The 16,542-nt window shown below is 39.5% G+C and overlaps 1 protein-coding gene across 8 annotated transcripts in view; it reads left to right on the top strand.

Moving 5' to 3' along the window:
- ARHGAP28 (Rho GTPase activating protein 28) overlaps window positions 1-16,542 on the top strand; it is a 203,899-nt gene that overhangs the window by 40,521 nt on the left and 146,836 nt on the right. The window contains exon 1 of one of the 8 annotated variants that reach the window (XM_042962831.1): window positions 8,813-8,833. The exons of the other annotated variants lie outside the window; for them this stretch is intronic. The gene's annotated coding sequence lies outside the window, so the exon portion shown is untranslated. Of the gene's footprint in view, window positions 1-8,812; window positions 8,834-16,542 lie in introns of those variants that run through there. 8 annotated transcript variants of the gene reach the window in all.

Raw genomic sequence — 16,542 nt, 5'->3', positions numbered from 1 at the left:
GGCCTGGAGCTCTCTGTGGCAGGCTTCTAAATTATGAATTCAGTTTCTTTAACAAATATGGGTAGGTTCCATTTCTTCTGCTGTCAGTTTTAGTAATTTATATCTTTTAGGGAATTTGTCCATTTTATGTAAGCTGTTGAATTTCTTGGCATATGATTGTTTATAATATTCCATTATTTTTCATTTGCTATCTGTAGGATTTTTAGGATAATCCTCTTATTTCCTCCACAATTCTGGTAATTTATGTCTTCTTTCCTTTTTTATTGATGAAATTCCTACAAATTTATCTGTTTCACTCATCTTTTCCAAAACCCAGATTTAAAAAAACGTATTTTCTCTATTTTTTTTACCTGTTTACTCTTTGTTTCTGTAATTTATATTCTTAATTATTTCTTTGATTTATTTGGGGCTTAACTTTTTCTTCTTTTACTAGGTTCCTAAGATGGAAGCTTAGATCATGGATTATTGACTTCTCTTATTTGTTTGTTTGTTTGTTTGTTTGTTTATTTAGAGAGAATGAATCCCAAGCAGGCTCCACACTGTCAGTGCAGAGCCCCACATGGGGCTTGATCTCATGAACCATGAGATCATGACCTGAGCTGACATCAAGAGTTAGACACCTAACCGACTGAGCCACCCAGGCACCCCTAACTTCTCATATTTTTAATATAAGAAGTTAATGCTAAATTACCTCTAAGGACTGCATTAGCAGCATCCCACAAATATTGAATTGTGTAGTTTTGTGTGATGATGCTGTAGTTTTTGTATTATTCAGTTAGGTTTTTTTTTTTTTTTTTATTCCCCTTAGGATTTCTTCTTTGATCTTTGGGTTATTTAAACACATATTGTTGGGGCGCCTGGGTGGCTCAGTGGGTTGAGCCTCCGACTTCAGCTCAGGTCATGATCTCGCAGTCCGTGAGTTCAAGCTCCGCGTTGGGCTCTGTGCTGACCGCTCAGAGCCTGGAGCCTTGAATTCTGTGTCTCCCTCTCTCTATGCCCCTCCCCTGCTCATGCTCTGTCTCTGTCTCAAAAATAAATAAAAACATTTTAAAAAAAAAAATAAAAAAATAAAAAAAAAATAAACACATATTGTTTAATTCCCAATATTTGGGGATTTTCTAGATCTCTTTTTCCAATTTCTAAATAAATTCCATTATGGTCAAAGAGCATACTTTATGAGTTAAGTCCTTTAAAATTTATTGAGATTGGTTTTATGGACAAGCATATGGTTTATCTTGGTAATGTGCACTGTGAGCTTTAAAAGAAAGTGTATTCCACCCTTTGGGGTGAGAGTATTCAATAAATATCCATTAAGTTAATTTGGTTGATGCTGTTGTTTAACATTTCTGTATTTTTCCCAGTTTTCTGGTTACTTGTCGTTACTGAGAGAGCGGTATTGACATCTCTAGCTGTAACTGGGATTTGTCTGTTTCTCCTTTCAGTTCTGAGAGTTTTGACTTCAAATATTTTGAAGTGTGATTTATTGTATCCATATTTAAGGGTAGGTTGTTGGGTTCTCTTTATAAAATAAGCTTTTTCTCATGAAGAAATAATGCTCTTTGTCCTCAGTCATATCCCTTGTTTCAAAGTTGTGGCTGCCATAGAGTTGTGCTATTCAGACATCCTTTCCAAAAAGTAGTATACTTAGCCCATGACTTTAGCTGCCATACTTTTGGGATCTGCCACATATTTCTGCTGTAGCTATGCTCTCCCCGGGACACTCCCCATTCGTGATGGAGCACAACAGGGTACTAGAGTTGGGCCATTTTTGACCAATGCCAGCTCTTCTACTGAGCTGTATCTGCTGGGGACTGCCCATCAGCCTGGCTGAGACTTTCTCCCACTTGCACTGCAGCCTGAGGCCCTCCCGACCCAAATCTTCTTTCCCCTTCTCTCCTTTCACCGGTGTCAGATCAGCAATCATATCTGAAGATCTTTCCCTGTCCAGTCCTGCTCTTTCTCACCTTTGTCTTTCACAAATGGTTTCCCCAAATAAGTCTCCTGAACCTCCGATTTAGTGTTGACATCTGCTTCCTTGGGACCCAAACTACCACAGAAGTCTGCTTTGTCTGAATTAATATGGCCGCCCAAGCTTCCTTAGGCTTAATATTTGCATGGTAAACTTAGTCCATCATTTTACTCTGTGTGTTTATAATTAGTGTGTTTCTTGTAGGCAGCATATGTGGTTGGGTTTAATCTACTATCTTTAAAAAAAATTTTTTTTTAATGTTTATTTATTTTTGAGAGAGAGACACGCACACAGTGTGAGCAGGGGAGGGACAGAGAGAGGGAGACACAGAATCCGAAGCAGGCTCCAGGCTCTGAGCTGTCAGCACAGAGCCCGATGCGGGGCTCGAACTCACGGACCGCGAGATCATGACCTGAGCCGAAGTCGGACGCTTAACTGACTGAGCCACCCAGGTACCCTGGGTTTAATCTGTTATCTTGCTATATGTTTTCTATTTATCCCATCTGTTCTCTTTCCTGGCCTTTTTTGGGGTTATTTGTGTATATTTTTTATATTCCATTTATCTCCATTCTTATAGCTGTTTGTTCATTATTTTTAGTGGTTACTCCAGAGTTTACAGTATTCCACTTTAGCTTTTCACTTTTCACCTTCAAATAATATATCATTCATGTGGTACGTAAGAACTTTATGATTTTATGCTTTCATTTTCTCCTTCCTATCCTTCATATTACTGTCATGCATTTTATTAAGTACACATGTCAAAAACCTTATAATACATTGTTATTATTTTTTGTTTTGAGCAATTATATTTTAAAGAAATATAATAAGGAATGCTTTTATTTTACATATGCTCACATATTTACAAATTTCCACACTTTTAATTCTTTTGTGCAGTTCCAAGTTTCCATCTGGTATTATTTTCTTTCATGAAAAACTTGCTCTAACATTTCTTGTAGTGCAGATCTGCTGGCCATGAATTCTTTGTACTTTTGTTTATCTAAGATAGTATTTATGAAGTCTTCGTTTTTGAACGATTTTTCACTGGATATAGAATTTTAGGATGACCTTTTCATTTTTCTTTCAGCACTTTAAAGATGTCATCCAACTGCTCTTTGCTTGTATTGTTTTAATGAGAAGTTGGCAGTCATTCTTATTGTTGCTCTTCTGTTCATCACGTCTGTTTTTTTCACTCTGCTGCTTTTGATGTTTTCCCTTTATCTTTGTTTTGTATTATCTTTGTTGGGGTTCACTGAATTTTTTGGATTTATGGTTTGTAGTTTTCGTTGAATTTGGAAAAATTGCAGCCATTATTTCTCTATCTCATTTTTATCCTGTGACTCCCCCCCCCCCCGCCCCCGCCATCCTAGGACTCAAGTAACATATGTGTTAGACCACTTGGGGTCATCCTGCACATCACTGAGGCTCTGTTCATTTTTTGCAGCCCTTTTTCCCCTCTGTGTGTTGAAGTTTGACTATTTTCTGTATTGTCTTCAAATGTGCTGGTCTTTTCTGAAGTTAATCAATGTCCTGATAATTGCATCTAGTATATTATCATTTCAAATCATTTTTCATTTCTGTAAAGTCTCATTTGAAAATTTTCCATTTGTTTCCTCATAGAGTTCCTTTAAATCCTTAAGTATGTTGAGCATATTTATAATTGTCTTGTGTGTCAATTCCTCACCTCTGTCCTTTTGAGTCTGTTTCTATGTCTCATTTTCCTGCTTCTTTGTATGTATAGTTTTGTTTTGTTTTTTTACTGGATACTAGATCTGTGTTTTGTTTGTCTGCAGTAGCCTTTACTGTATGGTGGATTTAGCCCTACAACTCAACTGATACTTTAAAGTTTCATACTACTAAGATACTTCTGGGGGGTTAGGACCTGAATCCCCAGGTGCTGAACGTAGACTTTCTAGTCTGACTATTAAAAACTCATGTGGGGGTGCCTGAGGGGCTCAGTCGGTTAAGCGTCCGACTTCGGCTCAGGTCATGATCTCATGGTTCGTGGGTTCGAGCCCCACATCAGGCTCTGTGCTGACAGCTCAGAGCCTGGAGCCTGCTTCTGATTCTGTGTCTCCTTCTCTCTCTGCCCCTCCCCTGCTCACGCTGTCTCTCTCTGTCTCTCAAAAATAAATAAATGTAAAAAAAAAAAATTTAAAAACTCATGTGTCTCCTTGCTCTTTGCAAACTCTGTGAATCCTTTAACTTAAAGATCCTCACTTGGTTTTTGTCCAGCATTGTGAAGTTAACCCTGTTTATATGTGACTTACCATTTAGCAACAAACTCAGGGAGACCCATGTATGGATTTCTTGAGCCCTTTGTCTGCATAGCTCCTTCCTGTCTTATACTTGTCCTAGAAAATTCCATCTCCCTTAGCCTCTGTGAACTCTGTTCTGTGTCCCCTTAACTCAGACCCCAGTATTCCTGGGTTTCCTGTCACTGCCCTGCCAGTCTGGAATGTACATCCAGGATGGAAGCTGGGGTAACTATAGAGTTCACCTCAGTTGTTCCCTTTCTCTCAGGATCACATCTTGTACTTTCTTCTAACATTTATAAGCAGTTTTTCACATATTTTATCCAGTTTTCTGATTGTATGGCAGGAAGGCTACTGCAGTCCCAGTTAATCCATCATGGTGAGAACCAGAAATTTCAGTTTTTATGAATATTCTGGATGTTTTCGTTTACATAAAGTAGCCTTTGAGAACATTCTGTTGTTGAACAAGAAGCGATTTTTTGCAGAGACTCCAAGGCCATTTACTATGCCCTGGGTTGGCACAGGCTAAGATTGGGCACAGCACTGTGGTTGGGCATTTCAGAAAGAAGGGGATAAGGCAACTGGGAGATAAAGGGTGGCAGTGGGCCCTTTTCTTTCCAGGTACCCTTGCCCCAATCATAAATCAAGGACAACCTGTACATTTAAACTATTCCAAGAGAGGAGTGTCCTGGCTGAAAAATTCTGTATCTCTTATTTATGGATGGAACTTCCTTTCTCTATTGAATGTTCATGGCAATTTAAGTATTTATTTTTTTATATATATAATTTTTTTAATGTTTATTTATTTTTGAGAGAGTGAGAGAGAGACAAGAGTTACAAGCAGGGGAGGGGCAGAGAGAGAGGGAGACACAGAATCCGAGCAGGCTCCAGGCTCCGAGCTGTCAGCACAGAGCCTGACGCGGGGCTCAAACCCACGAGCTGTGAGATCATTACCTGAGCCAAAGTCAGACGCTTAACTGACTGAGCCACCCAGGCACCCAAATTTAAGTATTTCTTTTAATCTTTTTCTTCAGCATCAGTGCTATTTATTTGAGGACTTCTGAAAGCCAGGTGCTCTGTTAGGGATTTGTACTAAATCATTTATTTTTATAAAATGTCTCAGGAGGCAGGCACTACTATGACCTCTGTTTTATCCATGAGTAAAGCAAAGTGTAAAAGGATTAACTTTGCCCAAGCTCACGCAGTGTGCAAGTGGCAAAGCCAGTTGAACCTATGTCCTTCTTCCTTCGTGCCCTGCACTCTTGATATTGAGGTATACGTTCCCCCTTAGTACACACTACCTTTGTACCATAGCTACTTCTATACCTGTCTTACCAGTTCATGAGTTGATTGAGAATAGGAACCCTGTGCTTACACATCTTAGGTCTTCAGTGTTTAGCAGAACCCCTGCCTAGAACAAGTTGAAAGGGAGAAAAGGAGGGGCAAATATCATCTTTATCTCTCACTTTGGAAAAGAAATAGTCTGATAATTAACTTGCTGTTGAAATACTTCCTTATCAATAAGACTGATCTTTTGATGTAACTTTTTTTACTTACTTTCTTCGTCATTAATCATAGGCGCTAGAGTCAGCTCACAGGAAATCAGCTGTCCTATAAAACAATAGACGGCAAAAAGGAAAAATTCATGATTCTTCTGTTGTGCAGTGTATATGCCTACTTAATGGCAGACTTTGGGATAATGTGTTCCATGATGTTTGCTCCTTTTAGTCATACCTATAAATTATCTTCCCTTAGAAGATTTATTTTATGTTTTATAGCATAAGTGTTTATTAAAATAAGATACATGGTAGTCTCAAATAATAATATTAATAACATAGCAAAACCTTCCAGTCAGTAACTTGAAGTTATCTTTTTATTTGCTAGTCTAATACACAGTGATACCTTGATTAAGTCTGCCAGGAACCAGGGCAGTAAAGCTGTTCTACAGGAAATAGCTGACGGTACATCAGCATCCCCAGGGGAGGGTGTCTGGGCTTCCAGGTGGGTCTCCCAAAGGTTCTTCTTACATTAGATGGCTGTTGGATGGCAGTTTCCACAATTTGTTCTCCTCCCCCAGGGTCAAATGTACATGTTCCAGGAGGCATTTAAGCCACATCTGATAACCCTTGTAGTTGAACTTACAAGCTCCCTGTAGACTGGTATTTGTCAGGCTAGAGGCTACATGTAAGGTGAGAAAGTCTTGCTGCTGGAAACTGTCAAAAATCTATTTCAGAACTTCTTTAGAATCTGTAATTACTCAATTAAAAAGGCCTTTACCCCCAGGGAAGTTGTGTACGAGGTGAAGGAGGGGATGTGTGGCAAACAACGCGTCACAATGTCTGAAACTTTGAGCTCAGAAAAACGGAGTATCGGAACCTGTTAAAGGCAGGAAATTCTGTTTTTATTTGACCACCACGCTCTGTTCTTCAGGGATTCTTTCTCGTTGGCCAAAAGCTATACAACTTTCAGGTTCAGTGATTATGAAATGCTTCCTCATATTGCGGAACCAAAATGACTTCATTCAGAGTGAGAAACTTTAAATCTTTATTTTCCATTTTTAACACTTGCAAAAAGATCTGTATAAGCTCTTGTTCTGTCTATAAAGTCAAGAGAGCCAAGAGAGAGGGCAGGGAGGAGAGAAAAAGGGTGCGGAGGGTCCTGTTTCCCAAGCAACACAAGAGAACTCCTTAGAAGTAAGAGGGAATTATGTTTCACATGATCTTTTAAGATGCAGAATCTTTCCTCTGTTGGTAATTTTATAAGATGGACAAGTATCCACTAGAGTTGCTGTCTTCTTCATGCATGGTCGATTAATGGGCAGCCATCAAAGAACTGATTTTTAGTCTCTCTTAGCCTGAACTGGCCTGAACTGGCCTGAACTGGATTCAGGCAATGATGTGAAGGCTCAAAACTAAATCTCTTGTTTCAGATCCCTGAGACTATCCTGTCTCCCAGCATGTTGTTATGTTATATTAAACATTAGCAGTTGGATTGTAAGACCCACAAGAGACCACACATTTGTATCCTCATTGTCTGGGTAATGCTTTTAAAAAAATCAATGAGTCCTTATCACATCCCACCGCCACCACTGGAGGACGTGAAGGGCACCAGAGGAAAGGAGTTTCCATTTTTAACAGAAACAGGCCTGAGGAAGGATTTTAGGTATATTCTAAATTAAGCTAAACTCTTTGTCAGTGAATTAATTCATACTGATTTTGTACCTCATATCCATGTTGTAAAAAATCTGTACATTAACCATCTTCATATATTTGAACAGGGTGATCTAACAAAACATAGAGTTGTATTTATGTCAACTGTTGTTAAGGGCTCCAACTTGTCTTAAAATTCTATAGCATTGCATTTTTCCTGGGATGTTTTTCTAGAGAAAAAAATTGTGGTTCATTCATTAATTCAGTTAAGTATTCGTTATAGGCTTACTGTGTGTAGAGCATTGTGGTTTATTTTGTCTGAAATTATGCATTTATCTCTTCATTTATTTAAAAACAAATACTTATTGCAGGTTAATAAACGTTAAATGCTATTCTTGGTCCTGGGAATCATTATTAAGTATTCATTACCAATGGGGAAGTCAGACAATACACAAGTAAACAAATGTATACATAATATAATTTTGGAGAGAGGAGAGGGGATGTATTAGGTCATTGCATTCAGCTACTAATGTCTGATACTATGTAATAGCAGCTGGGAAATTGGATGCCATGATGCAATGACAGCATGATCTTGACTTTTATATAAGGCAAAATATGGGGTCTTTTACAGTTATGAGGTTCTCAGAGTAGACACATAAAGTGCTTGTTATTAGTCCCATTTATTCAGACAAAAAAAGTGAGGCTTCGAGAAGAGAGATGGGATGAATTTCATATGGAAGGCCCAGGAAGATTGGATGAATTTCCTTACTTAAAGCTAGTAAATTGCAAAGGTTTTCTGAATCAAGCCTTTGCCTTCTGACCCTAAGTTGCATGGTTTTTTGTCTGCATTACTACTTGATACATGTTGGAATAATTATCTACAAATTCTTTTGTTTCTACATTTCAGGTTTAAAATCTTTCCGGAGTCAAGACTCACCAAATCACACCAGATACAGTGTGTTTGCTTTTGACTTTGGAAATACTTTTAATAAAGCCTCCTATCTGCTTAGCTGGGAAAAGAAGGAAAGGGGGAGAGACTGTGTCCAAAAATTTGCCCTCACACACTCCACGGGTTTTCATAAATCTCAGGCTTCTTGAGGCTGATTACACTTTGCAGTCTTCCTTAGGAAATGGGTGAAAATTGGAGCTGGGACACAAACAGGAAGGCTGGGAGGCAGATCTGTCCTGCAGGCACTATTTCTTTAAATAGTTACTGTGCAGTGGGAATTAGTTTACCACTTAGACAAGAAACTCCAATACCCTTTGTTTCTTGGCGGCTGAGCTGGAGGCAGCTAGTGCTGTCCTGTCCCGGAGGGGGAGGCAGTGCTCAGCGGGTGTGTGGTGGTCGATGTGGGTTGGAGGATGGCCTCCCCACCTCTGGGCCATGAGGACACACGGTCGTACAGATGTTCTATGCTTCTCCCTTAAGAATATCATCCGTGAGACTTTCAACCTTCTAAAAGGTAAGGTACAGAGCACTTCCTAGATCAGTAACTTGGGCTGCAGGCTTCTTTCCGCAGACTGATTCTTTTAGGAAGGGAGAGAAGAGGGTAGGTAAATGGTTGCTGTAGCTTTTTTAAAATCCATTTTAAGTGAATGTATAAGTGGGGCTTATGGTTTTATTAGTGGGTTATAGGTACATAATGTTAAGCAATTATAAACTGGTTTTTTATCCTTTCAAAGAAGATTTTTGTTACAGTGTGGATGTAAGTTTCTAAAGCTCAACTGTAGAAGGAGAGCAGATAAGCACTGTTACTAATTTGGGAAGACTAGTTAAAATGGAATCGTAATAGATGCATAAAAATTAATGTCTTAGAGATCTTTTGATTCTCCTGCTTTTGAGCAGGAGCCTTTAAACTCCAATCCAGTCTTTCCTGATAATCATCTACTTTTGGAAACATCTCCTGAGGTAGCCTCCATTACCCAAGCAAGTGCTTCCACTCTTTAGTGGAATTCATGTATTTCTTTGGTCAGGCTGCTGAGTCTCTCCTCTTGTTTTCCACATTGGGAGAAGGCACGCCAAGCAGAAGCAGCTGTGTTTGTGGCCCTGGTCCTAGAGAAGCCAGGTGGGTGGAGTGCCCATTATGTACGTGCCCTACATAAAAGTACTGTGCCTGCGACTTCTGTGTGCCACATTTGTCCATTTCTTCTCATCTTTTTCCGGCCTCCGCATACTCTTCCCTCATGCACCTTCTTGGAGAAATCAGTACCTGTGTTAGAGCGTACCCTCAAAGCCATCCATTAGTCTGATTCACGGCAAGCAGAAGGTCTATTTCAAGAAACACAAATGCATGCTCTTCCCAGAAAGGATTCCACAGTGTCTATTAACCTACTTTCATGTTTAATTTTTAGAGCATTATTATCCACAGAGCCCCTTTGGCAGTGACTCCTTATTCGTTAGTTCGTTCTTTCTTTCTTTCTTTCTTTCTTTCTTTCTTTCTTTCTTTCTTTCTTTCTTTCTCCCTTGTTTTTGTCCTTTGCGTTGTCTTTCAGAGGAAGGGGAGGTATTAGGAAGGGTGGTTTTGTTGTTTATTTGAATTTCATTTCCTTCAAATTAGAATCATTTGCTTCAGACTGTTCTAGGTTCTTTTTAGTTAAGTAGCATCATCTTTTGTTTTGCCACTGTGTTTATAGTTTCTTTATTGTTTTAAAATTGTTTTACTAGTGTATTTTGTAATCAGAGGTAAATTCTACTTTAGGCCTATTGAACTGTCTTTTTAGATTGGAGTGTGGTAAGAAAGTCCATTTAGATGAAATACTGCTTTTCTTGTATAGAAAGTGTGTGAGGGATAAGAGCTTTTTTTTTCCTTTTAGTTTTACCTTTAGATTTCAGAGTGTGGTAAGCAAAACCAAGGTCCCTCATAGGGGATATGTTTTCCAGCCTAATGTCCAGGATGTGGCGGTAGCTTGATGTGCTCATTTGTTTGTGAAAATAATTGTATACTTCCATGCTTTGATGATTATTACTAAATAAGGGAGTGTTTCTTTTACTTTAAGTCTTGTAAGTAGTAAGGGATTTGTATTATATCTGGAAATTGTTGTTAAATTTGACATTCTATAATTTTGTTTTGATAGCCCCTAGAGTTCTGCATGTAGTAACTGCCCCCTGACCCACCCCCGTGGTACATGTCCTATCTGTTATGAATTTTGTAAGGCCCTTGTTAAACTATAAACTAAGGGACCAATTGAATAGTAACCATTCCAATCAACGGCAAGTTTAACAAGATAAGGCTTGTATTTAACTTTGAAAATATAAAAAAGGACTTTATTTTTATGATCCTAAAGCTGAAGGAAGAAGAATCAGATGGAAAACAGAACAATGTTTAGCTTACCTAAGCAAGCAGAATCTTTAAACATAAGGAGCTCTGAAGAAAATGGGCATAATAATGTGAGGCTTTTTAGCCAAGGTTCCGGCAGAAATTGTAGAAAAGTAAAACCACTTACGAGATGAGCTACGAGGAAATCAGTACCCCTCTGCATTAAGTAGAATGACAAAGTGAAGTAACAGATTTACTGGAAGGCCTCCTACTGACCTGAGTTGAGCCCAGTGCAGGAATGTGTTTCAAAGCCCGTTTAAAACCCCAGAGGTGGTATTTTGAATCCATCTTGCTGACGTAAACGCAGACCCTGCCTGGAAATTTTCCAAAAGCAGAGTGTGAAGGCAACTCAGTCAAGATGTGCAATATCATTATAGTAAAGACATGGGGAAGCGATTCACCACCATCTTGGGAGACAGAGTGTAACAGCCCTTCAGCTATTCTGAAGGTGTAGTGTGACCTCGTGATAAGACCATTCACTGAAAGAAGATTGCACCGCGAACAATCGACACCCCCAAGTGCTTATCTAAACAGAAGGAAGGGGGGGATTGAGAAAAACGGAATGGTTTCTTAGTGATAGCGAAGGCTGTAGATTATTTCAGGGGACGACAACTATTGAGAGCAGTGTTTGGACAACGTCAGTGCAGATGAGATGGCCATTCATTGCCAGGGGACTTTAGTGATGAATAAATGATAGGTTTACAAAGCTCAGGGACCAAGCAAACTCTGCCCCCTGTAAGTGAGCAGAGTAAACAGGTCTTGTCTCTGTTAGCTAGAAAGATTAGTGTACTTAATACTCTGTATGTTAAAGTATTTAATTAAATGAACACGAAGATGTAAACTTTTAAAATGTCTCATGTGAATATACATAGTAGTAAAATTGGGGCCTTATATCAAGGGACATTTCCTACCCAGATGCACGTCACTCTGGTGGAGACTTCGCAAGAATCCAACCAGGTGCTTTACAAAAATCACTATTTTGGCCATGAAAGGTCCATTATTCTGTTTAAAACGATAGAAAAGACATAATATTTCAGTTATTTGTGTACTAAAGCAGTACATAACTGTCTGAAACTTCTGGACTAAGTTCTTCCTGTTCCATGACTTACAGAGCTCATCCCAAATAATGCCTCCATGAACTTCAGAAGGAGAGCTGGAGATGTGGAGGCAGTAAGCCCACGGCAGCCCAAGCCTGCTGCGTGCTGGTGTAGGGCGTCCACGGGAACTACGTGACTGCTCAACACTGAGTGCTTCGTAGCAGTAGAATTAAAATGGACGCTCACAGACCGTTCACCTACTTGAAAAGATTCTTTTTAAATAATAGCATATTATATAGTAATTGTCTTACATTCTTTGCCAACCTCGAATTATACAGTAGGTACGAATCTTCTCGTATGTTTTAATTATAAAGCATGACAAGGTTTATCACTTTATCCATCCCTGGCTTCAGCTGCTCTCCCTCCCCCACTGTCTTATCCCTAAACAAAACACCCCGAAGCTTAGTCTCTTTTCAAATTAGGGAAGTCTGTGGATATCCCTCACCACTGAGAGGTTGCAATCCCTGCAAAACTGCTTTCTAATGTATAAAATAGAAGAAATCAGAAGCCAATATTAGATAAGCCCATTTTGAGCTTTTTCAAGAAGTGTCATTTCCAAAGTCTCAGAAATGTCCGAGCTATCAAAACATTCGCCACTAGCGACCTGTAGGTTTTGGTGGTAATGGTAGGAGTAGAATCATAGAGTGGTTGCAGGCATTTTATGAATACTGTTTCCTTTATATTCACAAAAAACTTCACGCAGAAATGGGTATTCACAGTTGACAGGTAAGGGGACTGAGGCAAAATGAGGCCAAGTGTCTTGCCCACATTTCATACAGCTGATGAGTGTCAGGGCAAGAACGTGAACCAAAATCTGTTTGAGTCTGAAGCCTGGGCATTTTCTCCCGCACGATGCTGAGTGTGACAAAATTTGTTACTGTGTTTTCCACTCAGGAGATAATAGGAAAACTCTTTGAGGTGTTGGTGGAAGTCACTGCAGGACTAGGAACAATCCAGGGAGGCCATTTCTCCTATTAAAGGGGCCCCCATATTCTCTGTTCTCTGACCATTCTGGTTTGTGTGTGTGTGTGTGTGTGTTTTAATTTTAGAGAGAGACTGTGTGGGAGTGGGAGAGAGGGGCAGAGGGAAAAAGAAGAGGGGAGAGAGAGAGCAAGCTAGCTCCATGCTCAGCATGGAGCCTGATGCGGGGCTTGCTCTCAAGACTGTGGGATCACGACCTGAGCTGAAATCAAGAGTTGGATGCCTAACTGACTGAGCCACCCAGGCGCTCTTGTTCTTTGACCATATTTACTTCCTTTTCTGACCTGTTCTCTTGAGGGAGAAGGTAGTATCTATTCTTCTTCCATGGTGTTATATATATACATTTTGGTGCTTCTGTGCACACGCATGCATGCACGTGTGTGTGGAGGGGATACTGTTGGAAGAAAAGAAGGGAAAGGATCACATTACCCTCTATGAACTGTACACATTTGAGAAGGAATGTGTTACAGAGAATTATTGTATGTTCTTAAGCCCTAAGTGGACTCACTGAGCATTTTCAGTAACCTGTTTACAATTCAGTTTACTGCAGATTTGGTTTTTTGGCAGTTACTTGACCACTTTGGATTGTAAACAAATTCATCTGTCAAAGTCCAGCTCACATTCCACACCTTCTTTCTCCCTTCTTCCCATCTTACCACTCCCCTCTCTCTGACCTCTTCTCCAAATTCCTGAAGAGTAGGTTCGCCGTTTCTGTGTTTTAGTATTTATATACTCCCATGTTCAGCAAGGTGAGCTTTCTTTTTTTTTTTTTTTAATTTCTTTTAACATTTGTTTAGTTTTGAGAGACAGAGACAGAGAGCGCATGAGCGAGGAAGGGATAGAGAGAGAGGGAGACACAGAATCTGAAGCAGCCTCCAGGCTCTGAGCTGTCAGCACAGAGCCCAACGTGGGGCTCGAACTCATGAGCCGTGAGATCACGATCTGAGCTGAAGTTGGATGCTTAACTGACTGAGCCACCCAGACACCCCAAGGTGAACTTCCTTTTGAAAAGCATTATCTTGTCTTTGGCTAGCCTGTAGATGCCCATTGGACACTGATTGTTTACTTTATGTAACTCAGTAACATCCCTCCTGTGTAGCTAATATAGAACTGGCCTTCAGTATTAATGATTCATTGGTTGTATTATCCTCTCATTGGTTCTATTTTTGTATCGTGAGTCTAAACAGATTGTTCTTCCCAAGACAGTTCTTGAAATATTTGGAGATCGTGATCGTGCTTCTAAATTTCTCCAGTACTTTGAACATTTTTACGTATGGTACAGCTCCTTGACTGTCTGTCTTCATCAATCCTGCTCTGAATTCAGTCTCGACTGTCAACCTCTACCCTTTGAATGATGCCCAGAGCTGAATTCCACTTCTGCTGTGTTTAGGATAATCATCTCCCCTTTCTGTGTGATACACTTCTATACTTCTATGCTGCTTACCTTCCACTTAGTCTTTTTGGCATCCTTATAGAGCTTTTAGCTTGTACTGACCTTGAATTTGGCCACAATCTCTTCATCTTTTTCATATGAACTGTACTCTTGCCAGGAAGCAGTCATCCTAAACATGTACAGCTGAAGTTTCTAAACTTCATCTTCATTCCTATTAAGCTTTATCCTGTTAGTTTCAGTCCAGTAGGCCTCCCAGTGGAGAGTTCTTGATTTTTGGATTATTATCCAAAATAGTCTATTAGACGAAGTAAGGAAAATGATCTTCTGAGAAAAAAAAATTCCTAAGCTTTCAAAAAAATCTAATTAATCTTCCCAAAGAATGTCTCTACTCCTGTTACGTTGTTGAGAGAACTTTGCATAGACCAGTAGTTAAAACCCCATCGTGTCCTCCTGTGGAAACTGAAGAGTTGTTATAGCTATGCTTTCTATTGCATCACCAGCCAAATCAGATTCCTTGTCCATCCCACCCCGTTGCCTGCACCTGCCTAGCTGTGTGACTTTGTTCACCAGAATGCACATTGTTCCTATTCCATCTCAACCAGTCAGCATCCTGCACATCCTTCTCCCTGAGGTCCTTCCTGAACTTTAATAGGGGGTAATTTCTCCTTCTTTTCGGTTCCCAAAGCTTGGTCTAAAACTCTTAACACGTACTGAATTCTACTTTAGGAGTGCAATATGTATGATATGGTGAGTGAGAGCAGAGGCTCTGGGAATGGATAGGCTGTGTGTAAATCTGGGTTGTACCCTTTATTAATGTTATATCATGGACTTGTGAATTTTTCTTTTAAACCTCACTTGTCATATCTGTAAAATGGAGGTAGTAGTGCCTACCTTATAGGGTTATTGTGAAGATCGAACCAGTGAGTATGTGTAAAGTATTTAGAATGGTGCCTGGTACATAGTAATTGCTCATGATGGTCAGCCATATCTATGGTACTCAATAAATTAAATTTTGCTGATGAAGTTCAGAATAACTTATGGACACAAGTTGTTGTGTTTTTTTTGTTTTTTTTTTTTATGTTTATTTTTGAGAAAGAGAGAGCATGAGTTGGGGAGGAGCAGAGAGAGACGGAGACACAGAATCTGAAGCAGGCTCCGGGCTCTGAGCTGTCAGCACGAAGCCTGATGCGGGGCTTGAACTCACAAACTGTGGGATGGTGACCTGAGCCAAAGTCGGATGCTTGACCGACTGAGTCACCCAGGTGCCCCTGGACACAAGTTTTTGAATCCTCAAAACATGTCTGTCAGAGAAAACATTTGTAAATTTATGGAGACGGAATATTAGAGAGGAACATTTCTCTAAGGAAGCATTGTGAGATGATCTCCAACTAGTGGCCAGGCTCACAGCCTTTTTCTTTTGCAAATACTAGTCAACATTTTTATAAGCACCGTGCACATTTACTTGTATCAAGTGCAGATAACCTGGAGAAATATGGTCTTCCTGTTATGAACTGTGTTTCTCAACACAATTATAAAATGGTTAATTGCTCAAAGCTTAATTTTAATTTGTGTGCCCATGGGTTTATGCCGATTTGCATTTTGCTTAGTACAGCATGACAAAAGGCATTGTAAAGCATTTTCCCCCTTTTATGAAGTATAATCTTTATTCCCTTGAAAAAAACATCCTGGTTAAGCAACATCAGAAACTCATGCATTTAGCTGTTGGGATTTATCATGAGGATTAGCAATCTGTAGCCTGATAACTCACTCTGACCTCAGTACTTATTGAAGGTCTACCAAGAATCCTGTGTTGGGTGAGGTTATGTAAGGATGTTAAGAAGTAGAAGGTGAAATTTCTGTACTTAGGTATATTTGGAGATATAGCACAGTAATGAAGGTAATATAATATGGGCATATTATAGTTATGTACTCAGTGAATTACTAAGTCAGTGGCATAGAAAACTGGGTAGTATAAGAGCCTCAACAGGATGTTTCTTAATTGCTACAAAACTATTTCAATTCTCTTTCCAAACTGTCTCTTCAAGAACCTCTAGAAACTAACGAATATAAGACTTGAGGACAACAATTAACTAATAATAATATACTTGTACAAAGTGTTTCTTCTTTGAAAATTTGCTCTTAGATATATCTGATGAGGAGGAAGTATTATAATAGGTAACAGATTATCTTAATTAGTTCTGATGATAACCTTATGTTGTTATCCCATATTTTTGAGACAAGGGAAGGTCAGGTCTCTGAACACATAAGTTACTTGTGGTAAATCTGTGATTCAGTTCACATCAGTCAGTCCAACTGAAAAGCCCTCTTTCTTAACCACTATACTCTCTTGTTGTCATTGATTCCTGTTTACCAGCCTACTTAAA

The sequence above is a fragment of the Panthera tigris genome, chromosome D3, assembly GCF_018350195.1.
Source record: "Panthera tigris isolate Pti1 chromosome D3, P.tigris_Pti1_mat1.1, whole genome shotgun sequence".
Classification (NCBI taxonomy): domain Eukaryota; kingdom Metazoa; phylum Chordata; class Mammalia; order Carnivora; family Felidae; genus Panthera; species Panthera tigris.
This window is presented reverse-complemented; position numbering and strand designations above follow the sequence as displayed.